Genomic DNA, 22,551 nt, shown 5'->3' on the forward strand with positions numbered 1-22,551 from the left:
AGTTTTCAGAATACTATTACAGGGGTGGCTAGGTGGCGCAGTGAATAGAACACCAGCCCTGGAGTCAGGAGGACCTGAGTTCAAGACACTTAACACAAAAACTAGCAGTGTGACCTTGGGCAAGTCACTTAACCCCAACTGCCCTATCTTCTCCCCTCCAAAAAGCAAAAAAAAAAAAACCAGCCCCACCAAAAGAATACTATTACAAATAATAACTAACAATTACTTCTATTAATAACATTTTCATATAAGTAAACACTTTGAACTTAATCATGCCTTCTGATTAATGTGTAATGATTTCTTTATATTTCTTCTGGATATCTTATAATGAATTTTCCATCAAGTTCTGGTCTATTTGTTACAAATACCTGAAAGTCTTTCAGTTCATCAAATGTCCATTTGAAAAAAAAAAAGGATTGAACTCCACTTTGCTGGATAAGTTATTCTTTGATACAACCCTAGCTGCTTTGCTCTTTGAAATATAATTTTAGTGTAGAAGCTGCTAGGTCTTGTAAAATTCTGATTGTTTTCCCATAATATTTAATTTTTTTTCCTATTACTTGAAATATTTTCTCTTTAACCTGGGATTTTTGAAACTTGGCTGTGACATTCCTGTAAGTTTTTCTTTCTAAGATTTCTTTCAGGTAGATTCTTTCGATTTCTACTTTATCTTCTTATTCTAGAACTTCAGGGCAATTTTCTTTAATAGTTTCTTGTAATGTTGTATTCAGATCCTTTTTTTTTAAATCTCAACTATAAAGTAGTCTGACAATTCTTCTTATCTCTCTTTGATCTGTTTTCTAGATCAGTTGTTTCTCTAATGAGATATTTCAGATTCTCTATTTTTTCTAGTTTTTTTAATATCTTAATGTCTTGTAACATCATTCAATTCTACTTGCTCAATTCTTGTTTTCAAGCAGTCATTTTCTTTGTGTCTCCTTTTCTTTTCTTTTTTTTTTTGCTATTGCAAATATTTTAATAAGGGTTCTCTGCAAGGCATTTAAAACACCAGTTTGTGAGGATAAACTCCATTGGAGAGAGAGAAGACAGAATGCAGGTAGCCACAGAGCTGAGGAATTTTCTTGATTTGTGGTAGGATCTGAGAGTCTACTGTTTTCTGATCAGCCTTAATCTTATATTTCTTTTTTTCTGTGTCAAAAATCTCTCCTTGGTGTCTAGGTTTATGGAGCCTCTTCTTCTTGAAGTAAGCATCAGTAAGATGATTTGGAATTATCATACCTGAAAGGTTAACCCAGGTAGAAGTTGTAATAACAAATCTCTGATGGGTCCTTCTCAGAGGAACACGGTTGATGGTCAGAGGTCCAGTCACCAGTAGCAAGCCACTAGCCAGTTGCTTCAGGAAAACCACTCGCTTGCCCCTGTGGCAGCCAGTGAACATGATCAGAATGGTACCTGGCTTAATGCTAGCTCGGAGTCTCCTCACATGCTGGCTAAAGAGCTTTTTGCCATGACTTAGCAGCTTTCTAGGCACATCCTCAGTAGGGTAATACCTAGGCATTTTGTGAATCTTTACCACTCGAGTTCCTCCATTCTTATCACCACCAACAGGTTTTGAGATAGTAGCAGGCACTTGTTTTTTCTTCTTCCTTTCAATCCGGATTTTGGGGGCAGAGTATTTCTGCTTGTACATGGCTCTCCAGGAATACATTACAAACCTGGAGTATCTACCAATCCCTTGGGCCAGGACTGGGTTCCAACTGCAATGCTTTCAAAGCTTTTTGACCTTTTCAGCTACATCTTCCTTTTTGTTCTCTTTTTTTTTTTCCTTTTTAACCTTCTTTTCCTTGGGTGGCTTTTTGTCCGCCATCTTGAGAAATGGGAAAGAGAGCGTCTCCTTTTCTAATAGATCAACTTTGTCAACCAACTTTCTTTTCATAATTTTCTTAGATTACTTTCCCAATTGTTCCTCATTTTCTCTTAATTTAAAAAAATTTTCTTCCTTATGATTTTCATAACTTCTTGAATTGTTTGTTTCTCTTTTTAAAATTTCTCTTCATTTTCTAATATTTGATTTTTTAATTCCTTGTTAAGTTCTTCCAATATTTCTTTTTGAGTTTGTGACTATTTGAAGCTACTCTTTAGGGTAGAAGTGATTTTTTTTAACCTCAGTATCTTTCTTTAAATATGAACCCAGATCTTTTTTTAACCAAAATAGCTATTGATGGTCAAATTCTTGGCAGAGGCAGTCCGGGAAGGCAGTGGCGGTGCAGAAGCAAGCCTGGGAGGGGGCCTAATCAACTCAGGGGCAAGTCATCCCACCAACCACAAGGGCAACTACCAGGCCTATCAACAAAGGGCTGGGACTGGAAACAGCAAGGTAAGAACCAAATGCAGGGCCCCTGTCTGGGACAGCAAATACTCCTGGGGCTACCACTCCATAGCCCAGAAATTTAAAAAAAAAGCCCCTATAAGGACTTCCAAGAACCAGGATGGCAGAGTGAACCCTGCCTGCTCCAACCATACCCCCCCCCCCCCGACCCTGAAAACATAGTAACTATTGCCCCATGGAAAAATCCTCAACAGTAAAGGCTTGGGAACCCTAGAGGAAGGCCATGGCTAGGGCCCTGCCTCAAAATGGGTAGAAAGCAGACTACAAAGACTCTGGAGTCCTACTATCCTCAGAGGGAAGAACCAAACTCAGAGGGAGACAATGTGGACTCCACACCCACAGATGAAGTATCAACAGGGAATGGGTCCCAAGAACAGACAGCTCTCCTAGATGAGCTCAAAAGGAACTTTGAAAACCAAATGAAAGAGATAGAAGGCAAAATGAATAAGTCTCTTAAAATCAAAATTTCAGAATTGGAAAAACATTATGATGAAGAAAACAGCTCCTTAAAAAGAAAACTATAAGATATGGAAAAGGAGCTCCAAAAACTAACCAAGGAAAATGATGTGCTAAAAACTAGACTCAACCAAATTGAAACAAATAACTCTATGAGGAACCAAGAATTAGTCAAACAAAACAACAAGAATGAAAAATTAGAAAAAGAGGTAAAATATCACAATGGAAAAATAACTGACCTGGAAAACAGATCCTGGAGAGATAATCTGAGAATCATAGGCCTACCAGAAAATCATGATGAAAAAATGAGCCTGGATAACATTCTCCAAGAGCTCATTAAGGAAAATAGCCCTGAGATACTAGCACCTGAGGGTAAAATAGAAATCGAGAGAATCCACTGGACACCTCATGAAGGAGGTCCCAAACTGAAAAGTCCTCGAAATGTTGTGGCCAAACTCAAGAACTACCAGGTAAAAGAGAAAATACTTCAAGTGGCCAGAAAAAAAAAAAATTCAAATATCAAGGAACCACAGTGAGGATCTCACAGGATTTGGCAGTTCTAAACTGAAAGATTGGAGGCAGTGGAATACAATTTTCCAGAAGGCAAAAGAGCTCAGGTTACAACCAAGGATCACCTACCTAGCAAGACTGAGCATATTCTTCCAGGCAAAGAGATGGTCATTCAATGATATAACAGATTTCCAGACCTTCCTGATGAAAAAGCCAGAGTTCAATGGAAAATTCAACTCCAATTATGAGATGCAAGAGTGACATAATAAGAGCGAACTGTTTAGTCATGTAGAGGATATGAGTATAAAATACACAAAATGACGATTAAAAAAATGTTGTTAAGTGCTACAAAGGGAATGCAATGGAAGAAGAGGAATGAAAGAAATGGAAAAGGGTAAATTATCCCACACAAAGAAGCATAAAAACAGTATAGCAGAGGAAAAGAAGGGAGGGAGATGAGTATTATATTAGCTTTTCTCTCATTGGTTCTGGTGCAAGGAGGGAATAATAACCAGGTAAGCATAGGACTCTATGGAGGAGAGACACAAAATGTATCATATTGCAGGGAAAGAGGGGAGAGTGAGGAGCTTCGCATGATATTCATTCCTGTCACCCTTGGTGTGAAGAAGAAATAACATACTTCATTAAGTATAAAAATATCCTACAGGCAGTAGGAGGGGGAAAGGGCTACGAAAGAGGGGGAGTGGTTAGTATGGAGGGAAGAAGAAAGGGAGAAGGGGAAGAAAAGGGAGGGGGGCTGATAAGGGAATACTGAGGGAGGTGGTGGTCAAAAGGAAAACTATTAAGGAGGGGAAGTGAGAAGGGGAGAAAAAAATATAAGCATTAACAGGGGAGGGAATAGGATGGAGGGAAAGAAACAGATAATAATCATAACTGTAAATGTGAATGGAATGAACTTTCCCATAACACAGAGGCAGATAGCAGAATGGATTAAGAATCATAATCCTACAATATGCTGTTTACAAGAAACACATATGAAATAGAGGGATACACACAGGATAAAGGTAAAACGCTGTAGTAAAATATATCATGCCTCAGCTAAAGTAAAAAAAAAAGCAGGGGTAGCAAACCTTATCTCAGATAAAAGCAAAAATTGACCTAATTAAAAGAGATAAGGAAGGAAACTATATCCTGCTAAAAGGCACCATCGAGAATGAAGCAATATCATTACTTAACATATATGCACCAAGTGGTGTAGCATCCAGATTCCTGGAGGAGAAGGTAAAGGAATTAGAGGAAGAAATAGATAGCAAAACTATACTAGTGGGAGACCTTAATCTCCCCCTCTCTGACCTTGATAAATCCAACCTCAAAATAAATAAGAAAGAAGTTAAGGAGGTGAACAGAATTTTAGAGAGGGTAGTTAGGTATGCTAGATCTCTGGAGAAAACTGAATGGGGATAAAAAGGAATATACATTCTTCTCAGCAGTTCATGGCACATACTCAAAAATTGACCATGTTCTAGGGCATAAAAACTTCACAGTTCTGTACAGTAAGGCAGAAATATTAAATGCATCCTCCTCAGATCATGATGCAATAAAAATTATATTCAATAAAGGGCCATGGAAAGACAGACTAAAAACGAATTGGAAATTAAACAATTTAATCCCAAAGAATGAGTGGGTCAAACAAGAAATTATAGAAACAATTAGTAATTTCATTCAAGAGAATGATAATAATGAGACAACATACCAGAATTTGTGGGATGCATTAAAGGTAGTTCTTAGGAGAAGTTTTATATCCCTGAGTGCATACATGATTAAATTAGAGAAAAGGGAGGTCAATGAATTGGCATGCAATTGAAAAACCTAGAAAAAGAGCGAATTCAAAATTCCCAATTAAATACTAAATTAGAAATATTGAAAACCAAAGGAGAGATTAATAAAATTGAAATTAAGAAAACTATTGAATTAATAAATGAAACTAAGAGCTTGTTTTATGAAAAAAAACCAATAAAATTGATAGACCCTTAGTCAATATGATAATAAAGAAAGAAGAAAACCAAATTATAAGTATCAAAAATGTAAAGGGTGAATCTACCTCCAATGAAGAGGAAATCAGAACAATAATTAGGAATTATTTTTCCCAATTGTATGCACATAAATTTGACAATCTTAGGGAAATGGATGAATATTTACAAAAATACAAGTTGTCCAGATTAACTGAAGAGAAAGTAAATTATTCAAATAACTCCATCTCAGAAAAAGAAATTGAACAAGCCATCAGTCCACTCCCTAGAAAAAAAATCTCCAGGGCCAGATGGATTTACTAGTGAATCCTATCAAACATTTAAAGAAGAATTGATTCAGGAAAATTAGTGAAGAAAGAGTCCTATCAAAATCTTTTTATGACACAAATATGGTACTGATACCTAAATCCGGAAGAGATAAAACAGAGAAAGAAAATTATAGACCAATCTCCGTCATGAATATAGATGCAAAAAATTTAAACAAAATATTAGCAAAAAGACTACAGCAACTTATCTCAAGAATAATACACTTTGATCTGGTAGGATTTATTCCAGGGATGCAAGGATGGTGTAATATTAGGAAAACCATCAGTATAATTGATCATATCAACATTAAAACTAGCAGAAACCACATGATTATCTCATAGATGCAAAAAAGGCTTTTGACAAATTACAACATCCATTCCTATTAAAAACACAAGGAAATATAGGAATAAATGGAGCCTTCTTTAAAATAATAGGTAGCATCTATTTAAAACCATCAGCAAATATTATATGTAATGGGGATAAGCTAGAAGCATTTCCACTAAGATCAGGTGTGAAACAAGGGTGTCCACTATCACCGCTCTTATTCAATCTGGTACTAGAAATGTTAGCAGTAGCAATTAGAGAAAAAAAAGAAATAAAAGGAATCAAACTAGGCAAAGAAGAGACCAAGCTATCACTCTTTGAAGATGATATGATGATATACTCAGAGAATCCTAGAGAATCAAATAAAAAACTACTTGAGATAATAAATTAATTTGGCAAAGTTGCAGGATGTAAAATAAACCCACATAAATCCTCGGCATTCCTATATATTTCCAATGAAATTCAACAGCAAGAGATAGAAAGAGAAATCCCATTTAAAGTTACTGTAGATATTATAAAATATTTGAGAGTCTACCTGCTAAAACAAACCCAGGACATTTATGTTCACAACTACAAAACACTCTTCACACAAATTAAGTCAGATCTAACTAATTGGAAAAACATCAATTGCTCATGGCTGGGTCAGCCTAATATAATAAAAATGACAATTTTATCTAAATTAAATTATATATTTAGTGCCATACCAATCAATTTACCAAAAAAACTACTTTATAGAGCTAGAAAAAATAGTAACAAAATTCATTTGAAAGAATAAATGGTCCAGAATATCAAGGGAATTAATGAAAAGAAATGCTAGGAAAGGTGGACTAGCTATACTAGATTTCAATCTGTATTATAAAGCAGCAGTCATCAAAACTGCTTGGTACTGGCTGAGGAATAGAGTAGTGAATCAATGGAATAGATTAGGCACACAAGATTCAGCAGTCAATGACTATAGTAATCTATTGTTTGATAAACCCAAAGACCCCAGTTTTGGGGATAAAAATTCACTATTTGACAAAAACTGCTGGGAATAGTAGAATATAGTATGGTAGAAACTGGGCATAGACCATTACCTAACACCATATACCAAAATCAAGTCTAAATGGGTGCATTATCTAGGTATAAAGGTTGATACTGTAAGCAATCTCGGAAAACAAGGAATAGTTTACCTGCCAGATTTGTGGAGAGGGAAAGACTTTATGACTAAACAAGAATTAGAGAGCATTATAAAATGCAAAATGGATAATTTTGATTGCATTAAAATGAAAAGCTTCTGTACAAACAAAATCAATGTAACCAAGATTAAGAGGGAGGTGGGAAATTGGGAAAGAATTTTTACAACCTATGTCTCTGATAAAGGACTCATTTCTAAAATATACAGAGAATTGAGCCAAATCTATAAGAATACAAGTCACTCCTCGATTGATAAATGGTCAATGGATAAGAACAGACAGTTTTTAGAGAAAGAAATTAAAGATATCTATAAGCACATGAAGAAATGCTCTAAATCACTATTGATTCAAGAAATGGAAATCAAAACAACTCTGAGGTACCACATCTCACCAGTCAGATTGGCTAAGATGACAAATGCTAGAGAGGATGTGGACAAATTAGAACACTAATGCATTGCTGGTGGAGTTGTGAGCTGATCCAACCATTCTGGAAAGCAATCTGGAATTATGCCCAAGGGCTATAAATAATGTCATACCCTTTGACCCAGGAATACCACTTCTAGGGTTGTATCCCAAAGATATCATAGAAGTGGGAAAAAGACCCATATGTACAAAAGTATTTATAGCAGCTCTTTTTGTGGTAGCAAAGAATTGGAAATTAAGGGGGTGCCCATCAATTGGGGAATGGCTGAACAAGTTGTGGTATATGCATGTCATGGAATACTATTGTGCAATAAGAAATGAGGAGCAGATGGACTTCATATTTACCTGGAGAGGCTTATACGAACTGATGCTGAGTGAGAGGAGTAGAGCCAGGAGGAATTTGTACACAATTACAGACACAACGTTGTAAGGGTTATGGGATTTAAAGATCTTCCATGCCCCGTTGGACTTGCTGACGTAGCAGGAAGGGGCGGAGCAAGAGGAAGCGGAAGCCAAGCTAGCGTTCCTTCAGTGGCTGGCGGTGGTGGTGATGGCGGCAGCAGCAGAGGCAGTGGCAGCGCGAAGCCCTTTTTTGAGTTAGAACTGCTAAGGACTTTCTGCTAAGGACTCCTGCTGAGGACTGCCAGGGGCCGGAGCTGCTGGGAGCGCTCTTCCAGGACGCTGGGTGGTTGCTGTGAGTAGGGAGAGGAGGACCTTTGCCTGAGGTAGCCTGTTCTGTTTTAAAGGCTTGAAAATGTGGGTGCTTTCTACTTTATCTACCTGTGCCAATGTCATAACTACTCTGATGGCTTTCACTTTCTGGTTTTGGGACTCAGTCTTTTGGTATCTTAATAAATTTTCTAGTTTATTTCCTCATATGGCAAACATGACGTATTTTCTAATGGATAATTATATCAGCATATTTGTAATCTCTATAGGCATTGTGAATATGGCATTGCTGATACATTTGGCGACCAGGATGGGATCACAAAATGTCAGGCCTCTATTTGGAAGCAGTGGGGCTTTAGAGGGAGAAATGGCTATTCCAGGATGGGAGGATTTGCCTTATTCCTCTCTAGCCAGAGAATGGGCTAAAAGCACAGGGCCCTGTGAAAACTGGGAACCAAGGCTAAAAGAGGGAGAACCTGGAGATTTGGAAAGATGTTTGAAAGCAATACCCATAGAACCAGGCAAAGAACTGGCAGGAGTGTGCAGGAGAGGCTGGGTGCTGCTAACAAGTTATCGCCTTATGTGTAAAAGTAGGGATAAGCTGCTGAAGGAAAGAGCTCGGATGGCTAGGGAGTCAGCTGGTTTGCCTGAGGATTCTTCTGTGTCACAGCACTCAGAAGAGCAAACTGGAGGGACTCATGTGGTGGTCCAGGAGCAAGCTACTGTTCATGTAACTAAAAGGAAGCAAAAAACTAGCAGAACGAATGTGCATGCAGCTTTTGTACAGGCTGGGCAGAGTTGCCCTGACAGCTTCCAGGAGAATGTGTGTGAGGAGAATGGAGCAAGGTTAGATGAGGAGTCTTCTAATGTAGAAGCTCTCCCCATACGAAGAAGAAGACAGGAGAGCCACTGAGGCAAAACAGAGTCCAGGGAGATAATTGAGGATTTCACTCAACAGGAGATCACTGATATATTGAGTAGATTTACCCAAAGAATGGGGGAGTCTTTAGTGTCTTGGATAGTAAGAATCACTGATGAAGGCGCCGGAGGAATAACACTGGACAGTGAGGACTGTTTAAAATTCATAAGTATCAGTCAGAATCCTTTTGTACACCAGGCTTTTAGGGATCACCATATGCAAGGAGGAAATAATAAAACGAATCTTCTAGCTTTAGCTGCAGAAGGTTGCACAAAGCAATATCCAACTGAATCTATGTGGCCTAGGGGAGACAGACCCTGGTACTCACTTAGAGACTGTATGAGAAAACTAAAGGAGGAGGTAATGAAAACTGCTATCCTGATTGGAGATGCAAATGCATATTATGATACCCCCCTAGGAGTTCCTCATAGAAATATCATAGTGAAGACAGCTCCTCCTGCATATAAGCACCTAATTCTGACTCTGTTAATTGGAGAAATAGGGCACCCTCTTTCAGAGGTGCTGGATAAGATTTCACAATTAAGCGATTTAGGGGAATGGGAAAAAGACAAATTGCCTCGAGAGAGAAGAGTAAACAGCCAGAGGATTCAGAGACAAAATAGACCAACAAGAAAGGAACTGTTTACTGCTCTATTAAGAGCTGGGGTGGACTTCAGAAGAATAGATGGTATTCCAACTGAAGAGCTGCATAAGCTGTACCAAGAAAAGGTACTTAGCATTAGAATGAACAGGGAAGCAGGAACCACCCCTGCAGGTATTTCTGAATCTGAATCTTTGTATCCAAGTTTGCCCCACCTTCAGGGGGAATAGGAGATAGGCCAAGCCCCAGCCCAGATAAAAGAAATATGCAGAAGAGATTGCAGACCCCATATTGGTTTAACAATATATTGGAAGAATGGATCAACTACTGTGACTAGGGCACTGATTGATACTGGGGCTGAGGCCACACTTATCTATGGAAACCCTGATAAGTTTAAACATGGAACTCCTATTACCATCACGGGTCTAGGAGGTGCTGAAATATCAGCCAGACAGGTTAAAATAACAATGAAAATTGGGCAGTTACCTAAGAAGGAATATACTGTGGTTGTTGTACCCATTCCTGAATACATCATTGGAATAGATGTATTGAGAGGCATGACTCTGAATTTACCTGAAGGAAGAAACCAATTTGCTGTGAGGAAGATAGGAATTAATACAGTTTTAGTAGGAAAACTAAAAATGGATCCAATCACTTTACCTGAACCTTCTGAAGTAATTACTTTAAAACAGTATCGTGTGCCAGGTGGGCAAGATGAAATTACCACTACTATAAAGGAATATGTTGAAGCAGGAGTGTTAGTCCCTACAACCACAAGATGGAATAATCCTGTCTGGCCAGTAAGAAAATCAGATGGGACGTGGAGAATGACTGTGGATTATAGACAGTTGAATAAGGTGACTCCTTCTTTGTATGCTGCTGTTCCAGATACCATCACCTTAATAGAAAGGATCCAGAAATATGATGGGACTTGGTATGCAGTTATTGACTTGGCAAATGCCTTCTTCACCATCCCAATAGACTCTAAACAATGGGACCACTTCGCTTTCACTTGGCAGGGTAGACAATATATTTTTACTCGCTTGCCACAAGGGTACATACATAGCCCCACTATTTGTCACAGGATTGTGGCTGAACAGTTGGATGAATTAAAGCTACCTGGTGTACAGCTTACCCACTACATTGATGATATCATGATACAGGGAAAAGATGCGAAAGTAGTGGAAAGGAGTTTGACCCTTCTAATTGAGCATATGAAAAGTAAAGGGTGGGAAATTAACCCTGCAAAAGTTCAAGGACCAGCTCAGAATGTGAAGTTTTTGGGTATACAATGGAACAAGGGGCTAAGGGAGATTCTTCCTCAAGCCCGACAAAAGATTCAGGATTTTCCTACCCCTACCAATAAGAAGGAGGCCCAAAAGTTCATAGGATTGTTTGGATACTGGAGGCACCACATTCCACATTTGGGACAGATTTTAAAACCTTTATATAGAGTCACACGGAAGAAATATGAATTCGATTGGGGACTTGACCAGAGTAAAGCTTTTGAAGAAGCCAAGGCTGCCATACAATTGGCCCTAGATTTGTGGCCCATGCAAAATGGTCCAGTGGAATTGCAAGTGACTGTACAAGATGATTATGCAAACTGGAGCTTATGGCAAAAACAACAAAGCCGAAATGTACCTTTGGGATTTTGGTGTAGGAAACTCCCTTCATCTGGAGTCCAGTACACACCTTTTGAAAAGCAGTTGTTAGCTGCATATTGGGCTTTGGTGGAGACTGAACAACTGACTGTGGGCCATGAAGTGATATTAAGACCTGGAATCCCAATTATGACCTGGGTAATGAGTACCCCAGCTTCTCACAGAATTGGACATGCCCAAGAGGCTAGTATAATCAAATGGAAGTGGTATATTCAAAATAGAGTGAAAACAGGCAAAAGTGGAGTCTCTGCTCTGCATGAATCTATAGCAAACATAGAAATTGAGAGGAATGACACACCCCCTGAGCCAAAGCAACAGTTGGTACAGTCCACTGTAAAATGGAATGAGGGATATGATGTATTAACTGAGGAACAAAAGAGACATGCATGGTTTACTGATGGGACAGCAAAATATTTGGGGCAAAAAAGACATTGGAAAGCAGTGGCCTATAACCCATGTACTAGAAGGACTTTGGAAAGTACTGGGATAGGTGCAAGTAGCCAATATGCTGAACTTATGGCAGTATATCAAGCCATCAAACTAGAACAAGGAGGACAGTGTCATATATTCACTGATTCATGGGCGGTAGCTAATGGGTTAGCTACATGGATGCCCATGTGGAAAAATGAAAATTGGGAAATTCATGGTAAACAAGTCTGGGGCAAAGAATTATGGGAAGATATTTGGAACATGTCTTTGGTCACTGACTTGTCAGTTTTTCATGTAGATGCTCACGTGGCCCCCACCACACCAGAACATGAGTACAATGCTCATGCTGATCGACTGGCAAAGATTGCTACTGAACATATTGTCCCTACTTTGACAACAACTGATGATCCGGTATTAGCAAAATGGGTCCACCAAACGGCAGGCCATTTGGGGGTCCAGGCCACACACCAGTGGGCACAAGATCGAGGTATTAGTATCTCTCATTCACTGTTAAAACAGATAGCAGAAGAATGTCATATATGTCAATTGGAAAAGGAGCGAACTGTTCCTCGGGTAGTAACTGGAGAGATAGCAAGAGGAAAAGTCCCAGCCCAAATCTGGCAAATAGATTATATTGGTCCACTACCACTGGATAAAGGATGCAGATTTATATGTACTTGTGTTGATACCTATTCAGGTGTACTAGTAGCTTGTCCTTATAAGAATGCAACCTAGAAAAACACTTGTAAAACCCTAGATCTTATAAGTCTATATTATGGAACCCCAATGCAGATTCAAAGTGACAATGGGTCACATTTCAAAGGCAATGAAATGAAGAAGTATTGTATACTAAACAATATAGAATGGATATATCATATTCCATATTATCCAGAAGCATCTGGGTTAATTGAAAGAATGAATGGATTACTGAAAGAACAGTTGAGGAAGTTAAGTTCCAATAATTCATATCAACATTGGAAGGATAATTTGTTCATGGCTTTGCGTAATTTGAATAATAGACCATTGGGAGGAAGTACACCTCTAGCCAGAATGATGACCCCCAATCTGCAAATTAGAAAACAACAAACACACAAGATCCCAAATATTGAGTATTGGACCTTGAGGCCAGATGTCCCAGCACCGTACCCAGGACCACCTGGTTCGGTGGGGTATGATTTACATTGTTTAGAGGACTTTTGGTTGGACAGGAAAGAAGTAAGAAAAATTTCCACTGGGATATGCATAAGAATCCCTAAAAATCACTTTGGACAGATTTTACCCAAATCAGGATTAGCAGCTCAAGGAATACATGTATTGGCTGGAGTAATAGATTCTAATTATCAAGGAGAAATTGTTGTAACATTCCAGAATTTAGGTGAAGGGCCCATACAGATTCACAAGAATGATAGGATAGTTCAAGTGATTATCGTTCCTTGTAAAACAATGCCACTTATAAAAACTGACCCTCCTTCCAAAATAACTGTCACAGGAACTGAAGGATTTGGTTCTACTGATAGAATAAAATCAGGAGCTAAAGTATGGGTAAAACGGAATCCAGATGATGTTCCAAAGGCTGCAGAGATTATAGCATATGGGAGGGATAACACTGTAACTATTGTTTATTCTGGAGAAGATGATTACAAAATTGTACCCTTAAATCACTTATTCTACCGTGAGTGAGGCTACAATAGTCTGGTTATTGTTCTTGATTTTTTGTTTGTTCACCTTGTTTGTTAGATTTGTTTCCACAGGCTTGGTACCCTCCATCTGTAGATGCCTGATAGCTTAAGCTGGATGTCACCCCCTGTCTGCAACTGTGATGTGTCACCCTTGGACCTGGCATCAAGCATATTAAGAACTGACCTCTCAAATGGGACCCCTAAGGACAGGGACAGCTCTACATCCGATTTCAGCAGCAAGTAGCCACAGAAGAAGAGATCTTCACCCCTTACCACAAGATTTTGGGGCCCCATTTGTTCGGGGTGGGGGGAATGATGGGGAGCTTGTGCTCAAGCCCCACCCTAAAATATGGTTTTTTGTGTTTATTGTATGCTATTCTTGTTATATTGTTGTGAAATTTTGTTGACACCAGTTATTCCTACTGTATTTTTGCCAAGTAAGGGACATGAAAGATCTTGGGGCCGAATGTAAGGGTTATGGGATTTAAAGATCTCCCATGCCCCATGGACGTGCTGACATAGCAGAGCTAGATAAAATAAAAAAAATTTCACAAACGGTCCTGTGGTTGGCAGTTGGCGGCAGTTGCCTGTTTTTTTTTTTTTTTTTTGAGTTAGGACTCCGGCTGAGCACTGCCAGAGGCCAGAGCTGCTGAGAGTGCTTCCAGGACGCTGGGTGGTTGCTGTGAGTGGGGAGAGGAGGACCTTTGCCTGAGGTAGCCTGTTCTGTTTTAAAGGCTTGAAAATGTGGGTGCTTTCTACTTTATCTAACTGTGCCAATGTCATAACTACTCTGATGGCTTTCACTTTCTGGTTTTGGGACTCAGTCTTTTGGTATCTTAATAAATTTTCTAGTTTATTTCCCCAAATGGCAAACCTGATGTATTTTGTGATGGATAATTATATCAGCATATTTGTAATCTCTATAGGCATTGTGAATATGGCATTGCTGATACAACTTCCTTGCCCATGGTCACAGATGGGAATCATGTCTGATTAGCACTGCTAGGACCGAATTCTGGAAACATTGGGGGTCTTTCAGTCTTCCCTCACTTAGTGTCTACTATTTCTTAGATGAAAATTTTTGAGGTAAAAGTTCACAGGGTGAAAATTCCTGAGATGAAATTTCTTGAGGCCCAGTCTGCTCCCCTCAGGGCCCTTTTTGTTGATTCAGTGAGGTCTACTTAGAGGTGTTTATACTTCACTCAGGCCAAACCTCAGACCTTTGAGTCTTCTCTGAGGTCTTCTCAAGATGTCCTAGGAAGACAACTATTTTGCCTCTTTAGTTTTGCTGCTCTATATTCATTTTGTGTTGATCTCTGGAGGAAATCTGGAGAGCCTGGAAATTTCTTACTTGTTCTGCCATCTTCCCAGAATGAGTCCTTTGAAGACCTAATTCTTGCATTTTAAGGGGAATCATTATTTTGTACTAATTCTTACAAGGAAGAACTGGTTGACAAATAAAAATGATGGGAAAATAGGAAAAATGATTATGTCTTTAAGTATACCATAGATAAGGAGAACAACTAAGAATAATATGTCACACATTCTAGATTTTGAGAGAGGAGACCTGAGAAAAAGTAGATAGGATCATGGCCTCAAATTCTACAGAGGAAGGTAACTGAGAACAATTCAATTCAACAAATCTGTATAAATCACCTCCTGGGTCTGGGGCTTGGTTGGTTGGTTGCTGTCCTTTCTTTTGAAGAGGACCAAAATGGCATCAAAATGCTAGAGTCAAGTGACAGTGCTTCAGACTGTAACTGATTAGATCAATAGGAGCTTGGAATGCTCTACCACATTTCAGGCACAAAGAGTTCCTTTGAACATTTAGAGAGTATTCTCTAAATTTGCACATAAGGCAATAAGGAAACATAGTGCCTGCCCTCAAGGAGCTTCCTGCCTTCTAGGTCATAGATTATGTAAACAGCTGAATAAATACAGGATAGCTAGATAAGGAAAGAAACTACTAGCAATAAGAGTATCAGGAAAAGTTTTACATCAGAATGACATGAGACTTGAAGGAAACTTGGTTTTCCAAAATGTAGAATTAAGGAAAAAGAGTAGTCCAGAGCAAAACAGCCTAAGCAGACAGCAAGTCAAGAACTGGAGACAGGCTAATTGACTATAAATTGTACTGTGTGAACGACAGTGAAGTACAAAGTTCATCTGGGGTCAGATTATGAAAGTCTTTAAATGCCAGTTTGAGGAGTGTGCATTTTATTTCACATGCCATAAGGAACCATGGGAGACTTTTTTTCAACTTTTATTTTTTTTTACACTCTAAATTAAATTTTATATTTATTTTTAGTTTACATCATTAATTTCCACAAGATTTTGAGCTACAAAATTTCTCTCCATCTTTCCCCTACCCACCACCCCAAAACAGCAATCCCACTGTATATTCCCCCCCAATCTACTCTCTCCTATATCCATCCCATGCCCCCTCTGACTTTCCAGTAAGACAAGATGGATCTCTATATCCCAGTGCCTGTATATCTTATTTCCCAGTTGCATGTAAAAATAATAATAATTTAAACATTTGATTTTAAAACTTTGAATTCCAGATTCTTTCCCTTCCTCCCTCATCACCCACCCTTACTGGGAAGATAACCAATTCAATATAAGTTGTACATGTGTAGCTACTCAAAACATTTCCATAGTGGATATATTGTGAAAGATTGACTATATTTCCTTCCATCCTATCCTGCTTCACCCCCCTTATTCTATTCTCTGCTTTGATCCTGCCCCTTTTCAAAAGTGTGTGCTTCCAACTTCCCTCCCCTCCACCTGCCCTCCTCTCCATCATCCCCCCTCTCATCCCTTTCCCCCAGTCTCCTGTAGGGCAAGATACCCTATTTAGTGTATATGTCATTCCCTCTGTAAGCCAAATTCAATGAGAGTAAGGTTGACCCATTCCTTTTTGCTTTCCTGTTCTTCTCCACCATTAGTTTTCCCTTGCCTCTTTTATATGGGATAATTTACCCCATTCTGTCTTTCCCCATCTCCTCTCATTATATTCCTCTCTCATCTCTCAGTTTCACCCTTTAAGTATCATCCCTTCCTATTCAACTAGTCCTGTGCCCTTTGTTTATGTATACCTGTACACATATATACACACACTCACATATGTATTCATATGCCCATATACCCTCCTATATAGACATATGTATACATGTATACATATATATATATGTATATATATATACACATTTATATTCCCTTCAACTAATCTCATATTGAGAAAAGTTCCATAAGTTACAATTATTGTTTTTCCTTGTAGGAATATAAATAGTTGAACTTTGATAAGTTCCTTATGATTTCTTTTCCCTGTTTACCTTCTCATGCTTCTTGTATCTGAATGTCAAATTTTCTATTCAGCTGTGGTTTTTTCATCATGAATGCTTGAAAGTTCTCTGTTCCATTGAATGACTTTATTTTCCCTGAAACATACTCAGTTTTGCTGGGTAGGTGATTCTTGGTTTTAATCCCAGCTCCTTTGGCCTCCGGAATATCATATATTCCAAGCCCTTCAATCCTTCATTGTAGAAGCTGCCAGATCCTGTGTTATCCTGATTGTGTTTCCACAATATTCAAATTGCTTCTTCTTGGCTGCTTGTAATATTTTCTCCTTGATCTAGGAAATCCAGAACCTGGATATAATATTCCTAGGAGTTTTCTTTTTAGGATCTTTTTTAAGAGGTGATCAATGGATTCTTTCAAACTCTATTTCTCCCTCTGGTTCTAAAATATCAGGGCAATTTTTCTTGAAAATCATTGAAGCCTTTTGAGCAGGGAAATTGCATCATTAAACCTATATTTTAGGAAGATGATTTTGGCAGCTTTGGGGACAATGAATTAGACAGCAGGGAGACTGAAAGTATGGCGAACAATTAGGAGGCTCATTATCTTGGCATGAAGCAACTTGGTGGGCTGAACTAGGATGGAGGTGACATAAGTGAAAAGAAGAGGGTCAGTATTATGAAGGTAGAATACACAAAGTATAGTAAGTGAGATGGTATGATGGGAAGTAATCTATAGGGAAGAGTCAATGATAATTTGGATGTCATGAATCTGGGTTTCTTTAAAAAATGCCTGTGATCTCAAATTGGGAAATTTGAGGGGAGAATGTTTTGGAGGGAAAAGTTGCATGTTGTGGACATATTGAATTTGAGGTTGAATTTGAATGTAGGCTCAACCTACATTGCAAATGTCCAACTGGTATTGTGGAACTGATGTTTAGTGGTGAGATTAGAGTTCATTGTATAATTTTAGGAGTTATCTGTACAGAGGTGATAATTAAACCTATTGGGATTAAATGGATCATGAAGAGGGAGTAACTTGTTCTAGCTAATCAAACACATTTTTTAAACAATCAACAAGCTTTAAGCACAAGATAATTGTATATTCTCTATGTTGGTATTATTCAGTGGTTTTAGTTATGCCCCACTCTTCATGACTCAGTTTGGTGTTTTCTTGAAAAAGATACTGGAATTGTTTGCCATTTCTTTCTCCAGTTCATTCTACAGATGAGGAAACTGAGGCAAACAGAATTAAGCAACTTGCTCAGGGTCACAAGTTAGTAAGGTCAGATTTGAACTCAGTTCTTCGTAATTCCAGGCCTGACACTATCCACTGCTCCACCTATAGCCTTCAGTTAATTGTGAGATAATAAAGATGTTGTCCATCTTTAAATCATGCTTGCAAAACTTGTATATTTCCTATTAATAATAGCCTCAATGAGGATACCCTCAATTTGTGAATAAAGATTTTGCATAAATGAAGGGCAGGCATATACACTAATACTTTTAATAACTTTTTATAATATTAACAAAGTCTGACATTATTCCACACCTTAGGTATTTTCATCTCTTTCAGAGACTTTGTATTTTGGATTCTCAATGCCCTAACAACTGTTTCACCTTCAGGATAGTGTCACTGCCTTGAAGAATATGTGGCAGGGAATAAGACATAAGAAGACCAGAAAGGCAGGAGGCAGTTTTATTATGAGGGGCTTTAAGTTCCAGACAGAGGCTTTTGTATTTAATCCTGAAGGCAATAAGGAGCCACTGGAGTTTATTGAGTCGGGAGTGACATGGTTGAACTTGCACCAGAAAATCACTTTTGTGGCTGAATGGAGGATGGATTGGAACAGGGAGAGACTTGAGGCAAAGCGACTCAGCAGCAGCCTACTGACTTATTTTTAAATTTATTTATTATATATAATATATAATTTATATAATATAATATATAACTTTTATAATTAATATAATATAATTTATTATTACTTATTCAATCTGCTGAATTATTTAAGCATGAGGTGATGAGGGCCTATAGCATGAGTGTTCAAAGATCCCCAACATTAGCCATCCTCAATGTGATTAGGTCTTTGGATAAACAATATCCTAGGTTACTGAAAACGATGACTGCAGGACTCAAGATGAATTAATGTCTCATCTTGATAATCCTTTAACTCCTCCCAGTAAAGTACATTGTATTTATCTTCTGTGTATGTTGCATTCTACCAATAGCATAAGGTTTATGTGTTCAGGGATTGCCTCATTTTCTTTTTGGTGTGTCAAACACAATAGGGAGCCACTAGAGTTTAAGTAGGACGATGAAGGGGTCTGATTTATGCTTTAGGGAACCACTTTGGGAACTACGAGAATGGATTGGAAAAGGGAGGGATTTAAGACAGAGACAGCAACTAGGAGGCTAATGTAATAGCTCAGATGATAGCTAATGACAGTCTGAACTAGGCTGATGAACATGTAAATAGAAAGAAGGAAATGTATGCAAGAAATGTGGAGGTAGAATTAATAAGACTTGGCAACCGATTGTATATCTAAGGTGTCAAAGTGAAGAGTTCAGGAAGTTACCTTGGTGACTAAAAGAATAGTGGCATCCTTGGCAGCAACAGGAAGCCTCAAAAGAAGTATGAATTTTGGGGGAAAGATAAGAAGGTGGGTATTTTTGTTCTGTTTTTGTTTTGTTTTTTTTGATATGTTGCATTTGAGATCCCTAGAGGGCATCAAGTTGAAAATATCACTAGCCAGTTGTTGATATGTATTAGATCTCAGGAAAGAGACAAGGACAATATAGATTTGTGAACAATCTTTGTAGAGATGGTAACTGAGCCCATGGAAGTTGATGAGGTTGTGAGATATGTATAGAAAGAGGAGAACCCAGGATAGAGCCTTGGGCACATCAAAAGAGGGAGGTGATATATCAAGGAAATTGAAGCATGCAGATAGGAAAACAAACACAAAACCAGAGCAAAGAGTATTCAGTATGACGTAGTACTAAAACATGTCAAATAGTGTACAGAGGTCAAAATGGATAAGAATTGGGAAGAGGTTATTGGATTTGGTGATGAAGATATAAGCTTCGGTTGAGACATGAGGTCAGAAATCAGAATGAAAATGTTTGAGAAATGAGAGAGATGAAGTGGAGGCAATGAGGATAGACAGCTTTTTTTTTCCCCCAGAGAGTTTGTCTGTGAAAAGGAGTTTATCATATAGGATGATAGCTAGAGAGACTGGTAGGATTAAGTGAGGGTTAAGGATGGGAAAGACTTAGATATGGTTGTATAAGTTTAATTGAATAAGTTAGTAGATTAAGATATATTAAAGATGACAGAAGGAACGATAATGGAGGTTATCTGCCTGCAGGGATGAAAAAGGATAATCTTAATAAGAAGCAGGGCAACCATAATCAGGGTTTGGAGTGGAGAGAATGAGGGAAGATTTCAAAAGGCTTTGAGATGTAGAATAGGGTAGGAGAGGGATTTCATATCTGATAATTTAGGAGACTACGATAGACATGCCTAAGAAGTATTTGGAGGAGGTCTATAGAGGAAAAAAATAAAAGCATAATATTGAGGATAGAGATATGTCCATAGAGCCAGGAAAACCTAGATTCAAGATTTACTACCAGGGCATACTAGTTATAAGACCATGAATATGCCCCTTATTTTCTCAATGTCCTAGACAACTCTCTTCTTAAAGCTGTTAAGTTGCAGAGAGGGTGTCAACCTGCATTGGTAAGTTGACTTATCCCATAGTATTCTATGTCATTGAATTCACAGGTTCAGTTCCTATCCCAAAGGCATATCTAAATTTTAGTAAAACATTCAAAAAAATTCTCTCATGCCAAACTTGTAACCAGCCACAGAGATTTTAGATATATGACTGTAAGGTTATTGAAGAGTTTGTAGAGAGGTGTAAAGAAGGAACTTAATTACTCAAAAGATCAAGTCAGGAAGTTTATGACTGACAAATATGCAAGTATGTGGCTCAGGCATGGCTGGGATATTTACCTTGGTCAGGTTCCCAAATCTACTGTATTTCTGCTCTTATATCTGTTGTTGTTGGGCAGATTAATTAGGGACTGAGTGGGGGAGGGATTTTAGGAGCCATCAATCAGTGACTGGGCTTGACTTAGATTCCTATTCCCACTCCTCCTCTCACCCCCACTCCTCTGCCATTATCAATAACTAGGACATTATGATTAAGAAAATTTGTTAATCTTGCATATGTGGATTAGAAATTTGTTTACCTGATAGTTTGCTAACTTTGCATTAATAATTGTAAATGTAGCTGACCAAGCTAGTTATTGAATACATAGGAAATGCCCAGTAAATAGGTAGGTCAGTCAATAGTCAAACACGGAGTCATTTTTGTCATCTAGGGCCTAGCAATAGGTCGGTGCTCACAGGTTATTTCAGGATGATTGAATGACTGAAACCAAAAAATAATGATTATCACATTAATGTCAGCTTGGTGGGAAGTTTCAAATACAGTTATCCATATATGAGTGATATGTAGAGTCTGAAGGTTGATAAAAGATGCAAACTCTTTGGAAAAGGGGGAATTCTGAGGGATATCCTCCTTCCAGCTGCTTTGAATATCTCCCTCTAGAAGTTGGGGTGCAAGAGAGGGAGGCTCAGAGAACTGATTGATTTCACAGTGAGATCCCTAATTTTAAGGATGCAAAAGGATAACCATTATTTTGCAGAATTAGAACCAGAGTCAGTAAGCTCTGCATCCTTCAGTATATGTGGAGAGTGGGGGATTGATACTGCTTTTGAAGATACTTAGAAGAATTAAGTAGTGACTCTACAAATAAGATTACGGGCTGTGTTCAGAGATTATTTTGGGCAAATTTGGAGCCAATAAAAGCCTGTATTGTCATGTTGGGTCTTTTGGATGGTTTTTATTTTTAGTGAGAGGGTTAGATTATTGAAGAAGTTTATATAACTGTAGTTCTGGTCACTAAGTCTCCATCTGTATATAATTGCAAATATCTTAGCAAGGAGGCAATTTTCTTTCCGAAGTTTCTTAGGATCCATTTGCGTAAAAGAATGACTGTTGATGGCAAATATAGACACCTGAGAACAAAATGAAAAAAAAATTCTCTTTATCACATAACATGCGGAATAAAGACATCTCTTGATATGATTTCACTCTAATAAATGTAAAAATTATAGAACAGGATGATGTCAAGTTACTTTGGGAATAATCTCTTAGCTGCATAGAAATCCTTAAATGTAAATTATATATAATTTCTCTTTAATAAAATCTAAAGGATTTGTGAGATTAATAGGTATAAATTTTCCAGAGCGACATTGGCACAGGAAAAACATAAGACATGGCCCTGAAGTCAGAATCTAGGATAAAGTCCTCTCTGAACTTTACTTACTCTATGGACTTTGGCAAATCAATGGACTCTTCCGGACTTCAGTATCCTCGCTTATAAAATAGGGCCACTAGGTGATGCAGCAGATAGAATGCTGTGCCTGGAAGGAATCAGGAAGACTCTTCTGAGTTCAAATTTTATATCAGACACTTACTATCTGTGTAACCCTGGGCAAGACTCTTAACCCCATTTGCCTCAGTTTCTCATCTGTGAAATGAGCTGGAAAAAGGAATGGCAAAACACTCCCATACCCAAGCCAGAAAAAAAAACAAAAACTAAAAACAAAGCCCAAATGGTGTCACAAAGAATCAGCCATGACTGACCAACACTAATAAAGTGAGGGAATTGGAGTAGATGACCT

At 38.2% G+C, this 22,551-nt stretch overlaps 1 pseudogene; it reads right to left on the reverse strand.

The window, feature by feature from the left end:
• Positions 1-982: 982 nt before the first annotated feature.
• LOC138143295 (large ribosomal subunit protein eL6-like) lies at positions 983-1,828 on the reverse strand (annotated as a pseudogene).
• Positions 1,829-22,551: the final 20,723 nt, after the last annotated feature.

This window comes from Petaurus breviceps, unplaced genomic scaffold (assembly GCF_028583685.1).
Source record: "Petaurus breviceps papuanus isolate PSGF00001 unplaced genomic scaffold, PetGlider_PUasm1.0 90638, whole genome shotgun sequence".
In the NCBI taxonomy this organism is placed as follows: domain Eukaryota; kingdom Metazoa; phylum Chordata; class Mammalia; order Diprotodontia; family Petauridae; genus Petaurus; species Petaurus breviceps.